We start from the raw sequence: 14,152 nt of genomic DNA, 5'->3' as shown, positions 1-14,152 counted from the left end.
GAGTCTCCTTCCTACCTCCCAGGGTGGTTGAGAGGACAGTCAACCTTCCCAGGATGGTTGTTAACACAAGTCACAGCAGCAGCCCCACAAACACCGGGTCCCCGGTGGGGGCTGGCCAGGCAGGGGAACCTCTGCAGGCAGGCACTCGTCTCCAAGAAGACATCACCTGCCTGCAGTGGCCCAGGGTGGCAGCTGGGGCTTCTGCGTACTTGCACCTGCCTGTAGGACCTCAGGCCTAAGCTGCATCTGCTTCTGACTTCTCTGTCCACCTGCCTTGTTTCTGCATGTGGGCTCAGAGCCTCTGGTGACACAGCTCCACTGGGACCCAGCAAGCAGCAAACCATCTCTAACAAAACCCAGACGAGGGACTCCAGGCCTGGGTCCAGACAGGGCTGGAGATATGACTGACTTCCCACCACCAGAGCAGGTAGGGGAAGACACAGCCATGCCCCTGCTCTGTCCCCTGGCTCCTCCCTCTTCCGGTGACTTGGGAAGGACCACACACTCCTGCCTGGGCTGGCCCCCTGGTACCATCCTGGCCGGCGGTGCCCACAGGCCCCTGGGGGAGAGCAATCTTGGAAGGGGAAATCAGAGCCTGCAGGAGATCCCTGGGACCCTGGCCTGGTCAGATATGGGATAAGAGGCCAGACCATGGAGTCCCAGCTCCCTGAGCCCGTGGACAGTGAGAGGTCGTACAGTCCCTCCCAAAGTGATCGGGAAACTCACACGTATCAATGCGCGCAGAATGCCGGCACGAGGTAGCTGCTCCTTACCAGGCACAGACACCTGTCTCCACGTGCGTGTGGCACATACTGTCCAGCCTGCTGCTGGGTGCACTGTGGGGACAGCAAAAGAGGACACAACTGGAAAAAAAAAACGTTCTTCTAGAACCCCCACCCTCCCCACGGATACACCATGTGGGGCTCTCGCTACTTACTATGTGGCACAGAGGAAGAAGAGTCCCTCAAACTGCTCCATCATTCCTTGGTCCCCTGCTCTGCCCAGCAGCGTCCCACCTACTAGGAGCCACATTACCGGAGAAAGGAAAGATCAGAAGCTTCCAGCACCTGTAGGTGCCCACACGAGGAGAGCTCCTCTCGTCGCGTGATCACAGTGCCAGCCACCGTAACCCTTGAGGGGCCGATATGATCCTTGCTTTACAATGAAACCCAGGCCCAGAGAGGGTGAGCAACCTGCCCAAAGTCACAGAGTTAACACGTAGCAGCACTGCTGTTCCAATGCAGGCCCGTTGGATTCTGAAGGCCACACGTTTTTTTTACTCCAACCAAATCTGCTGAGTGTGTCGAAGCCCGCCACGTGCAAGGAATATCACAGAGGGGTCAAAAGGCACAAAGCAGTTTATAGAGTTCACCGAAGGCTAAGCCAGTCTGTGCCAAATGCTAAGTAAGTAGCAGAGACTTTTGGGCCGGAGAAGCTCAGGGCTACTGACTGGGGACATCAGAGGGGGCTTACAGGTGACCACAGATCTGCCTTGTGGCTTCAAGACAGGGAATGAAAGGTCTTGACCTTGGCCTGCAGAGGGGAGAGGGAAGGGCACTCCAGGGGCATGGAATGAATGGCCTGGGCATGTGCTCTGGGCACACTGTGGGCAGAGAGGAAAAAGAAAGGGGAGCATTCTCACAGGGAGAGAGGAGGTCTCCCTCCCAGGGACAGACCAGGTCGAGGGGGAGCTGCAGGCCCTGACAGGGTCTCTGAGAAGGGCAGACCAGAGGGAGACAGGTTTAGGAAGAATGCACTTCCTTGCTTCCTGGGTCTCGAACCCACTTCGGCCATGCAACAGGGCCAGCCCGGGTCCCACCAACCATCCCAGCTGCTTCCAGAGGCTTCAGACTAGAGGCCTGAAAAGCTGGGGGATGGGGGCAAAACCCTCACCCTCCCATCATGGCCAGGGTGGGGGACCAGGCAAACATCACTCTCCTAGCAGGTGCACCTGCTTCTTTATCACTCCTCGAATGGATTTTTCCAAGTACGAAAGCTCCCTAATTTGCCCAGCCCCTGGGCTCGCTGGCTTTCAGGAAAACAGATAATTAACCCTAATTCACTGACTTGCTGGGCCGGAACGGCAGCCAGGGAGGGCCCTGATGGGAAATGCGGGCCCCTGCCGGGGCAGCCAGCCTCAGATAAGGAGAGACGGGTATCAGGACTGGAGCTGGGCAAGAGGCTTTTTTTTTTTTTTCCCTGGGAAGATACGGGTAAGAGCTACTTCGTGATTGACACTTCAGATGGCATCGAAATGGCCTTTCGCTTGCATTTGGGTTTTTTCCCTCAAAGTACCAGGTCATGTCCATGCCCCCTGGCCTTGCATCATCCCCATGCTGTCCTGCCCAGAACATTCTTTCCTCTCTGCTCTACACAAGGAAGCCGTGCTGTAAAACCCAGGAAGCCTGCCCTAATGGACTCCCACCCAGGGTCCTGCTCGGACCCGACCAACCTCCCCGTGCTGCTTCTGAAACTTTCACGACACTCCCCGCTCATATCCGCTGCAGGCACGTGCAGAGGGAGCACGCTGAGCGAGGACTCCGGAGAAAACTGACCACATTAGAATCCCAGCTCCACGTCAAGCTACGGACAAGAACATACTTCTCACTGAGCCTCAGTTTTCCCATCTGTGTAATGGGGGTGACACAGCACCTCCCTCAAGGTAAGGATCAGAAGCACATGCATGTCCCAGCTCAAACGAACGTTCGCTGCAATATCGTGTCAGCCCAGGCAAGCCTGCCCACCTGCGGCAGGAAGACCCGGCCCGGGCAGGGCTGGGGGGCCAACCCACCCACAGGAGGGGCTGTCAGGGACTGGACGAGGCGGCCCCGTCACAGCCCCTTCCTCTCTCTCCCTCTACACACCCAAGTGCCTGTGCCTCTGGGGTCTCACGTGCAAGCTCTCAGGTTGGCACCTTTGTGTAATGTGCCATCCTGCTTGACTGCAAAGGCCTATGGTCCGTCCCCTTCCTCCGTGTCGAAGTCCACCTCCATGGAGAGCAGCAGAAGCTCCGGAGGACCGGGGTCTCTCTCTCACCCCCGCCCGCCCGCCCCCAACCAGCACAGCGCCAGCAGAGGCAAGCTCCCAACTTGGCTCCCATGAGGAGGCCGCCGTCTGCGAGGCGGACAAGGGGCCCGCTGTGCGGCCGCCCCGCCAGACCCAGATATTTTAACAGCTGCATTGTGTGTTTCTGAGGCGCAATTCCTGAGCGGGGAAGAAAAACAAGCTTCGCCTCTGCCCCAAGGAGGGAAAACAGACTGCCCCGGGCAGGCTTCAGGCAGGGGAGAAGGGCTCCACGGGGGCCCAGGGCTGCAGAGGGCATGACCGGGAACAGGACTGACACACAGCAGCTGCGGGCAGCAAGGCCCCCCGTGTGGACCCCCTTTGCCCAAGACTTGGGGAGGGAAGGCAGGGACAGAGGCCCAGCAAGTGGAGTAAATCCCCCAAAGGAAGCTCTGAGAAGGGAAAAGAGAACCGGAAAGGCAGGAGGGGGGGGTGCCTACAGGATAAGGTACAAATCCCCACCAAGGCCCCACCTTGGGATTTACCCACCTGCAATGCTATTTCCCCAGAGCCTCTCCTGCTGAGCCCCCCCCCAACCACCACCTAGGTTAGGGGTCAGTCCTAACTCACGCCCTCTGAGGTCCAGTTCCCATATTGCTGTGTTTTAAGTACCTGTTTCCACGTCTGTTTCCCCTTTACGCTCACCCCAGATGCAGACGCATCAACGTTTGATCCTGACTCAACGCACAAATGCTCCCTGGCACGGAGGCCTGCGGGGACTCCCCTCCCCTCCCCTCTCTTGGCTTCCCCCCAGGCCTCGATCCCCACAGGGTCAGGGCTGCGCCGGGGACCCATCAGCCCTCTGGGGGTGACGGGCTGAGAGCCAGGTGGAAGATGAGCAGAGGCTGGCTCAGGTCAGGGGCAGGTGCTGGAATCAACTTGTAATGTCTGTGGACGCCAGCACTGACGGGAAAGTCTTCAGGGCAAAACCGCTTCGGGCATGTGAATGCACTCCTTTCCTTAAAGTATAAACTCCTTGAGCTTTTTGGCTTTCGGTTTGGAGGGGGCGAAGGTGCAACTGTCTTCGGTCGTCCTGAATCTGAGTCCATTCAACACTAGCCACTTCCACCAGGCTGTCTCCCTTCAACCACAACGAGATCCAAGTCGTATACCTGAGGCGCACTGGTGGAGAAGTCAGTGCCGGGTCTGCCCTGGTCCCAAAGTTCGGCCCCCCGGGTCTGTCTCCAAAAAAAGGGTTGGTGATGCCATCGCCAAGGCAACTGGTGACTGGAAGGGTCTACGGATTACGGTGAAACTGACCATTCAGAACAGACAGCCCCAGATTGAAGTGGCACCTTCCTGCCTCTGCCCTGATTATCAAAGCCCTCAAGGAACCACCAAGAGACAGAAAGGAGCAGAAAAACAGTAAGCACGGTGGAATTATCACTTTTGATGAGAGCGTCAACATTGCCCAACAGATGCGGCGCCGATCTTTAGCTGGAGAACTCTCTGGAACCATTAAAGAGATCCTGGGGACTGCCCAGTCCGTGGGCTGCAATGCTGATGGCCGCCACCCTCATGACGTCATAGATGACATCAATAGTGATGCGGTGAATGCCCAGCTAGTGAACAATAACAACAACTGAAAATATCGCAATAAAGGATCATTTGGCAACCAATGGAAACAAACAAGCGAAATACACTAAGCTCCTTGAGCACAAAGACTTTGTTCCACATAGTGTGTAGCCCCCAAGTCGATAAATTACTGCGCACCTACTGTGTGTGGGCACACACCATTCTCAAGGCAAGTACAAAATCAAGTGTTTTCTGCTTAAAGGGTGCTACGTGAGTCATCACGCACTCAGAGGCGCTATTTTCTCCAAGTGGAATTGTAGGCCAGGGAGTGGCGTTTTGGGGTCAGAGACGTGGTGTGGGTGGCTTTTCCACATCCTTCCAGTCATCACCCAGATCACAGCCTCTAGAGGATCGGGGGACTCAGGCCTTCACCCAGATCGGGGGTGGCGAATCTCACTTCTTCAAACACCTTGACATAAGTGACCCAAGTCACAAGGCTGTCCTGAGGAGGGGACTGGGCAGTGATGGACCCCCACCGGCGGTTCTGGGCTGGCTTTGGGGAAAGGAAGCTCTGTTTGTCCACTGCTGCCCCTTGGAGCTTAGGGATGGGCTCTGGGGTTTGCTGAGTTGGTTCAGAGTGAAAAGAACCTACATCTGGGGTCTCTGGTGGCTCAGTCAGTTGAGCGTCCGACTCTTGATTTCAGCTCAGGTCATGATCCCAGGGTCGTGGAGCCCTGTGTCGGGCTCTGTGCTAAGCATGGGGCCTGTTTGGGATTCTCTCTCTCCCTCTCTCAAAATAAATAAATAAACATTAAAAAGAAAGAAACAGGGGCGCCTGGGTGGCCCAGTCGGTTGACCATCCGACTTCAGCTCAGGTCATGATCTCACAGTCTGAGTTCGAGCCACGCATCGGGCCTCAGAGCCTGGAGCCTCCTTCAGATTCTGTGTCTCCCTCTCTCTCTGCCCCACCCCTGCTCGTGCTCTGTCTCTCTCTGTCTCAAAAATAAATAAAAGCATTAAAAAAATTTTTTTTAAAAAGAAAAGAAACAAAGAAACAAAGAACCCCCATCTGATTTCTGTGCTTCAGCCCTACCAAAGACCAGTGAGATTATGAGGCCGCCTGGCAGGGACCCACACCAGGGCCAAAACCACCTCTTTCGAACCCCATCAGCCTTCTCCCTCTGGCACCAAGAATGGCCTCCAGATTTCACCCCATCCAGCCCCCTGCCCAGGCAGCTCAGATGCAGAGCAGCGCCCTGCCAATGATGGAAACGAGTTGTCCCCGAGCTCCTAACCAGTTTATTCCTCAGCCAGCTGGTCTCAGCTACCGTATCACCCTCCCAGCCCCAACCACCACCCCCACCCCGACCCGCTGTGCGACCCTGGATTAGTATCCCCCCATCTCTGGGCTCAGTACGCCACCTATGAGAGGGGCAGGCTGGACCCCCAGGGAGTGCGTGTCACAGCCCAACTGGGTGGAAAAAAGGAATCCTGGCAGGTGGGGAGCACAGACAGGCTCCACGTGAATGGGCCCAAGCCACCTGCATCCATGAACCAGCAACCCTACGGCGGAACGCCAACAATCTCTGAGGCTGGAGGTCACCTGCCCACAGATGGTGTCGGGCCAGGAGGCGGGGAGCAGGGTGGCGGGTAGGAAGGCTGGCTGAAGATTCAGGGTAGCTACTGTGCCTCTCAAGGCTCCGGCGAGAACCAGGCGGGTGGGTGGCCTGGCATCCCTGGTTCGGGCTGTGCAGCACACCGCTCTGACTTGCCCGGCCACGGCCCTCCCCACACCTCCCAGGCGATGTCCTCACTCAGCTCTTCTGTACCTCTTCCAGGCTCAGCCAGTGGCTTTCCCGGGCTTTGCCAGGAACCGACGGCCAGCACCACCCTGGCGAGTGAAGCCAACAGGAACAGCCTGCCTTTGGCTGGCATCTTGGTGCCAGAGGTGGAAGGAGGGCATCCCAGGCCCACCTGCCAAGCTGCCCCTTCAGCCCTGCCGGGCCCCAGCCTCTCCCAGGCTTTGCTCTCCCACTTTCACTCCCGGGAGCCCATCAGCTCTCGCACACCTTTCTCATCTCCTGGCAGTCACACATCCCAGCCTAAATCAGGTGTCTGGGCCCCCGGGATCGGTGACCTAACATCCACTCCAGCCCCATGTGGGCCAGCCGCAGCCTGAGTGCCTGTCCACTTAGGGAGGGGGGGGAAATTCCAAGGGCTCCATGACTCGGCACGGGCGTGAGGTTCTTCATGCGGGTGGTGCATGTTCCCGGGGGCCTACCGTATGCGACACATCGGGCAGTGTCCTTGACTACAGAGGTGAATTAAACACAGTGCTATTCTCCCACAGTCCCCAGCCCAAGCAGGGAGACAGTCATCAAGGGAACTGGATAGTGATAATACAGAATAAGCTTCCTGGTAGAGAGAGAAACTCAAGGGGCCCTAGGGAGCGTTGGCTAGCCCGAGGGAAGTCAGGGAAGGCTTCCTGGAGGAAGGAGTGAATCCACATTTTCAAAGGGAGGGCAAGGCAGGTCTGGAATGGTCTACTAAAGCAGAGGGGACTGCAGCAGATAGAGGACAGTGGTCTGGGTGTTGAGCAGCAGGCAGGGTGAGCACTGACCCTTGGTGGCTCCCACTGCCTACGGGAGAAGGCCCAAACTTCCCATCAGGGCACGTCACGGCACGCAAAACCTCGGCCCTCCCTGCCCCCTCGGCCTCATTTCCACCAACGCAGACCTCACCCCTTACACGATCCCGGAAATCTGTGACCCCCAGACCCTGCTTGTCAGGCCTCTGCACTCATGCTCTTCCCCCAAAACACACACCCCGCCTCCTCTGCCTGATTAACTCCTGCTTATACCTTTTTTTTTTTTTTAATGTTTATTTATTTTTGAGAGGGAGAGAGACAGAGTGTGAGCAGGACAGGGGCAGAGAGAGAGGGAGACACAGAATCGGAAGCAGGCTCCAGGCTCTGAGCTGTCGGCACAGAGCCTGACTCGGGGCTCGAACTCATGAACCGTGAGATCGTGACCTGAGCCGAAGTCAGAGGTGCGCTTAACGAACCGAGCCACCCAGGTGCCCCCTTCCTGCTTATACCGTTAAGGGTAAGGCTGGTGTCACTTCCCCCAGACTGGCACAGTGCTCCCTCAGGTCCCCACGTCAGCCTGGTCCCACAGCACTGCACTCCGGGAGACATTTCAACCCTCTGCTTCACCATCCGATCCCTGGGTGGTTTGGCTCTTGAACTTTCACCCCCAGCCCCAGACACATCACCGGGCACACAGTCAGCGTCCCGTAAACGTGCAGCGAGAGCTGTCATAGTGAACCCAGTGTTCTGAAGTCAGCTGCCTCCTAAACCATCCCCCACACCGTGTCCACTAGCGGCTGCCACACAGTAGGCAGCTGGTCATGGTCATTTAACTGACCCCAGAGAGCCTGACTGAAAGACGAAGCCCAGCTGGTTGCTTGTACCTTAGAAGGTGCCAGACGGAACTCGCTGGCTTCCGACAACAAGAACGAAAACAGAAAAACAAAACAAAATACAACCCCCCCCCCCCACTACCTAAAACCATACCATTAGAGAGTCACCTCTTGGAAGCTTTTCCGTTTCCAAGAACAGCCTATTAAAATGCAAACTGTCCCGGAAATAAGGTCAGGCCTTCAGTGCCTGTCATATGAAAAGTTCATTTCTTGAAGGAGAGGGGGACCGAGCGGAGAGGGCTGGAGGGAGGCAGCGGGAGGGGAGTAAGGGGAGACTGTGTGGGGACGGGATGGGGCGCCAAAAACACAGCACCGTTTTGCTGACGGCTGTCCTTGGCTCTCACTGCCGGTCCACACCCTCCTGATAAAAGGAACGTCTCTTTGCTTGTTCCTGCACTTCAGCGTTTCTTGGCATGACACCATATGCAAAATTAAGTGGCTTTGTAGTGTGGGCTGCTTGTTCTTTTCCCTCCTTTGGATGAAGCTCTCCAAGGCACACTCAATCAAGCCCCTTTTGTTCCCCAGGCCTTTTGAAGGCTTCCGGAGAGGAAATGAGAGCGCTCTTTAAAGCCCAAGTCGACACGCAGCCCTGCAAAATCAGTCTCCCTGCCAGCCCTGCCCCCCTGGGCCTGATGTGCAAGTCGGGGAGACATGGGTGGGCTCCCTGACCAGGACTGTCCCTGGGAAGACGCTCAAGGAGGTCCCCAGCTCACATGAGACGCCACGGTGACACGATGGATTTCCTCCAGTGAGGGGAGCCTTCCAAACTGGCAAGAAGCTACAAAGAGGGCCACAGGTTTAGGCGGCCCTTGGTCACGGGCCTGTCACCCACAGTCATTTCTGGGAGCACGGTTCCCCACCCCAGGTCACGTCTGGTGACTGCGGGGCTTCACACCCTATCTTGGGGTCTGCACGTGGAAGGGGCAGTCCAAGCCTTCCCGTTAGCCTGGACCCCAGGACTTCTTCCATGATGGCATCATGCCCCATCCCTCCATGGACACAGTTGGCCAAGGGATCCTGCCAGGCAGGGAGCCTCTTGGGGGCCCAAGGCGTCCAGCAGACAGCCTCCCATCCCACTCAGGGATCCCCTACAGCAGCAGTTAGCAACTGGGGGCGAATGTGCCCCTCAGCGACATGTAGCAATGTCTACAGATCTCTGTTACTGTTCCCAAATTGCGCTGCCAGCAGCTAATGGGTAGAGGCCAGCGATGATTCTAGACGTCCTACAGTGGTCAAGACAGCTCCCCACAACAGAGAATTATCCCGTCAAAATGTCTATGATGCTGTGATTGAGAAACTCGAACTAGAATATTCCAGACACTTCATCATCCAACCTCTGCTTGAATACTCCCATGGATGAGGAGCTCACTACCTTATGCTATATGGAGAAGTGGTGCAGGGAAGACCTGTATCTGAAGCCTGGTTCAGCATCTTGCTGGAAGCTACGGGCAAATGATCCAGCTTCCTCTCACCTCAGCATCTCTTGACGGAAAATGGAGCCAGGAATTCAATGTTCCACAATCGTTATGAATGACTGCATGACTACAAAATATCTAGTACAGTGCCTCACACACAGAAGGCACCTCCACCAAAGGAGACCTGCTCCGTGGTGTCTGATTTTAGAATATGCCAGACAGTAAACACCAGCTATCCCAGTGACTGCCGAAAGGCCACCGCCTGCCAGAAAACATCTAAGTCCCCGGCCTGCCTCACTGTCATGAATAAGGGATATGCAAGGTGTCCACTGCAGGGTCAGCTAGACTTGCAAAACCCTGGGCAGCAGCCTCCACGCTAACAGGAAAGAAATCGTTCTGAATCCACTGGTATTACAGCAAAACAATGGAAAAGGACCGCAGCTATTCGGTTTTAGGTCGTTGTTACAAAGACATGAAAAGACAGAAACGTTTAAGATCATACGGTGGATGAAAATAAAACCAAGGTGAATGCATACTTAACGCAACTAGGAGAATAAACCATATGTACAGGGAGGGACAACAGACAGAAAAAAATGTTGTGTTAGGATGATGGGATTTGGGTCACGTTGGGCTTTTGGCAACGTTCTTTAACATAACATTGCTTTTCCTTATTATATATTATTATATAATACATTATATTCCTTATTCCTTATAATTATATTCCTTATAATATTCCTTATTATATAATAAAATGCTCCTTATTAAAATCTATAGAGAAAACAATAAGAGAAACTACAAATGTAGCCTTACTTCTTTTTTTCTTTAAATGTGTATTTATTTATTTTGACAGTGAGCGAGCACGAACGGGGGTGGGGCAGAGAGAGAAGGAGAGAGAGAGAATCGCAAGCAGGCTCTGCACCATCAGTATGGAGCCCAACGCGGGGCTCGAACTCACGAACCATGAGATCGTGACCTGAGCTGAAATCAAGAGTCAGACCCTTTACCGACTGAGCCACCCAGGTGCCCCTGAAATATAGCCTTATTTCTGACCGTGGAGGAGAAACCTTAGGTGACATCCTGGGCCAGTTCCTTGGGGAGCTTCCGGGCTTCAGAATGGGGGTGATGCCTCCAGTGCTCTGACTCCAGAGGGCAGAGGGAGCAGGTCTGCCCGCCCAACTCCTCTGCCTGCAGGGTGACTCCCGTTCAGCATCCACCAGAACAAGTTGCACTCCCAGCTCAGCTCTGATTCGTCACTACCCCTGTCCCTAGAGGAGAAATCCAGAGTGGGGCCTGGCCGCTCTCCACAGCCCCCATGGGGTCCAGCATCCACCACCAGGGCGCCTGGGTTCCCATCCTAAGTGAGGACCCTTCCCTTGGAGGCCAGGAACTGGGCTGAAAGATTCTCTCCTGATGAGGCTACAATTCGGAGGGCAGGCCCCAGGCTGGACCCAAACGCTGGGGAGCACCCAATTAATTTATCAAAAATGTTTTGAGGGGTGCCTGGTTGGCTCAGTAGATGGAGCATGTGACTCCTGATCTTGGGGTCATGAGTTCGAGCCCCAGTTGGGTGTAGAGATTATTAAAAAAAAAAAAACACGACCCTGCAAAAATATATATATTTGAAAAAAACCCTCAGAATCTCTGTCTCCCCACAACACGAAAAGACAGCTACTCCCTCTATATCTGCCCTCTCACTGAGGGTTCACTCCAGCTGTCCTCAAAGCAAATATGTAAAAGCCAAGAATTGCGTTAGCTGCTTCATTTCCCCTTGTGCTTTGCGGCTGAGGCCCCATGAGGGCTGGGGTGCACCAGGAGAGGTGGGGCCTGTGCTGAGACCCCCTGAAGTACGCGTGGACCCTGCCCACCTCTCCCTCCGGCACCTCATCCTTGCTTCTGGGAGAGACAAGGGCCGCGGAGTGCTGGACATGGAAGGGCCCAGAGAGAAAGCAAAAGGGCGAGATAAGGCAAAGTGGGGATGCTTTGGGGAAGAGAAGGCAGGAGCTGATATTATAAAGAAAACACCTGCTTCCTCCCTCGAAGGGGACTGGACGCACCTTATCACCTCTCCAAGACCCAAGGAGGGGACCTCAGGAAGAATAATGAGTTCAGGGACTGCGTTTGTACTCCCGATGGGAGGACAGAATCACGGAGCGTAAAAGGAGAGCCCACAACGTTAAAAGCCACAGTGCTGTTTTACAGCGCACCCTGGGGCCCATCCACCTGCTGCCGCTGGATACCTGCAAGGCAGATGCCATCAGCCCACCTCATAGGTAAGAAATTATGCTCAGGAGGATCCAGCAGCATGCCCAGGGTGACATTCTCCCTCGATCCCCCTGCCTCCTGGCACAAAAAAGGGTGCTCCTGCCAGTAGGCCCTGCCTTTCCTGTATCTCCCCCTCCCCAGTGTCTGAGTTACGTTTTCCTGGTTCCAAGAAGCTGGGTTAAAAATGGGGATGTTTTCGAGGGGCGCCTGGTGGTTCAAGTGGTAAAGCATTTGACTCTTGATTTCAGCGCAGGTCATGATCTCACGGCTCGTGGGTTCGAGTCCCTAGTCGGGCACAGAGCCTGGTTGGGATCCTCTCTCTCTCTCTCTCTCTCTCTCTCTCTCTCTCTCTGCCCCTCCCCCGCTTTCATGCATCATGCATGCGCTCACTCTCTCTCAAAATAAATAAATAAACTTAAAAAAATGGAGAGATCCAGGAAAACTGAGGTGGAGATACCAACACCCGTGGAGTGCCTTCCCATACGGGAGTCCCTCACATGTCACCTCACTTCCACCTTCCTGCATTTTGACCTCCCATGAGGATGATTCTTTAATGATCCCATCGTAGAGACCAGTAAACTGAGGCCCAGAGACACCAACAGCAAACTGCCCAGAGCCACAGAACCGGGGCAGGTGCAGTCAGGTTGGGCTCCAGCCCTGTTCTCTTCAGGAGCGTCACACCCACCTTGTCAGAGGCCGTTTGCCCACGTTCGTCCCCACTCAAGAGACTGAGTGGGGAGATGTCAAGGAGGCTGGGGAGGGCCAGGCTGAGCGGCAGCAGCGGTGGGCACTTGGCTTCTGTTTTCATCTCATCTCCCGACAGGCCCAGAAAAGGGCACAGCCCATCGTGACAAAAAGGGGTTCATGGCAAGGGCCGATGAGGAGTGCAGGGCAGGTGAGGGAAACACTGAAGCCACTTGGGACTCGGGAGCATCAGGGCAGAGGGTGAGCCAGCTCCGGGCCCTGGGACAGCTGGGGGTGCCGTGGCCGTGGTTGGCCAGCAGCCCGACAGCCATGGGTAGAGGTGGATTGATGGGTCACTGCACTAATCTCCTGAGAAAAGGCCAGAAACCCTCCAGAGAGCTTGACATCCAGGCCCCCTGGAGCTAGGGTTTGCATGGGCTCCAAGGTCCGGAGTGCAAGGACGGAGCCACAGAGCAGGCCAGGGACGGGCTGGTGCTGGTGAAAGCCCATGGAAATCAGAGGGCTGAGAGACCAGCCCCCTAAGCCTGTGGGAGCCGGGGAAGAACCAGGGAAGCAGAGGCCCGGCTGCCAGGTCTGTGCCCGACACATCACCACGTCTGAGGGACAAGCCATGGAGACAGAAAGAGGACCCAGGAGCCCAGACTCCAGAGCCTGCCCCCGCAGCAGCACTCAAAGCAAGGCCGGCAGGTCGCCGGCAGGAAAGGAGAGACGGAGCCCTGACAAGTGCAGGTGGCAGGGGACAGCGGCAGAGCAGGGAGCAGAGCACACAGAGCCCCGCCAGCGTCCGGGCTGCAGGCAGGGAGAGCACACGCTGGGCTGGACTCTGGGTCTTCTTCCGAAGGAACTGGGGAGCTTTCCAAGGATAGCAAAGGAGTGACATGGTCAAGGTGAATTTACACAGCGAGGTCTGGCATCACGGTACAAATGCTCCTTGCTGTTGGGCAAACCTATAGCACGTTCTCGATGGCCCTTGGATTGCCCACACTTTACCTCCTGGGCCAAGCCCCTGACCCTGCAGTTTCTGAGCCTTGCAGGAGGTATCCAGAAGTCAGGGTGGGCTGGAGAGCAGGCCCAGCAGCAAATGTCAGTGTCACTGTGATTCCTGTTGAAGGAAGGACGGGGTCATCTACACTGAGGTTGCTAGAGGCTCACTCCTCCCTCCAGGGCCACGTAGAAGAGGCTCACCTGAAAGGGACCTTCAGAGAGGGCGATGGGGATATGGACCAAGGGGACAGCGTCCTCCTCCTGAGAGGGGACAGCTTGGCTGGGGTCAAGCCAATGAGGCTCCCAGGCCCGCATACCCTCAGATCCCACACCAGCTGCCTGCTGGAATCACCCCGTTCCTGTTGGGAAAGGGGAGCAAATGGTAGCCACCCCCGGGGTCCCTGCAAAGACCTCCCAGTGTCTGCCCTGAGCTGTCGTGGGTCTGTCTCCCTCTCCCTTATCTCACTCTCTTTCATTCCTGTTTTTCTCTCCTCCTCCACCTTCCCTCACCTCCTTCTTTCGCATCCAGCAGCGGGACAGCCAGCCGGGGCCCTTCAAGTCAGTAGGGACAGTGGTCTCTGCTTATCAGAACCAAAGAATGTTAGACGGCACACAGCTGGCCGCGGCCTCCAACCCCCTAGCCAGAGCGCAGCAATTAGACCTTGGTCTGAACACGTCTGCCACACCAAACTCAAGGAGAGTCCGCTTTCAAGCTGCTAAAGTGTGTG

General features: G+C 55.9%; 1 protein-coding gene and 1 pseudogene across 1 annotated transcript in view; one reads left to right on the top strand and one right to left on the bottom strand.

The window, feature by feature from the left end:
* The window catches only part of GLI2 (GLI family zinc finger 2), a 256,425-nt gene that overhangs the window by 193,751 nt on the left and 48,522 nt on the right, over window positions 1-14,152 (bottom strand). The window lies entirely within an intron of this gene.
* On the top strand, window positions 652-4,667 carry LOC109278833 (60S ribosomal protein L12-like; annotated as a pseudogene).

The sequence above is a fragment of the Panthera pardus genome, unplaced genomic scaffold (genome assembly GCF_024362965.1).
Source record: "Panthera pardus isolate Hobbes unplaced genomic scaffold, ASM2436296v1 HiC_scaffold_10, whole genome shotgun sequence".
In the NCBI taxonomy this organism is placed as follows: Eukaryota; Metazoa; Chordata; class Mammalia; order Carnivora; family Felidae; genus Panthera; species Panthera pardus.
Note: the sequence above shows the minus strand (reverse complement) of the source record. Positions and strands in the feature narration are given on the sequence as shown.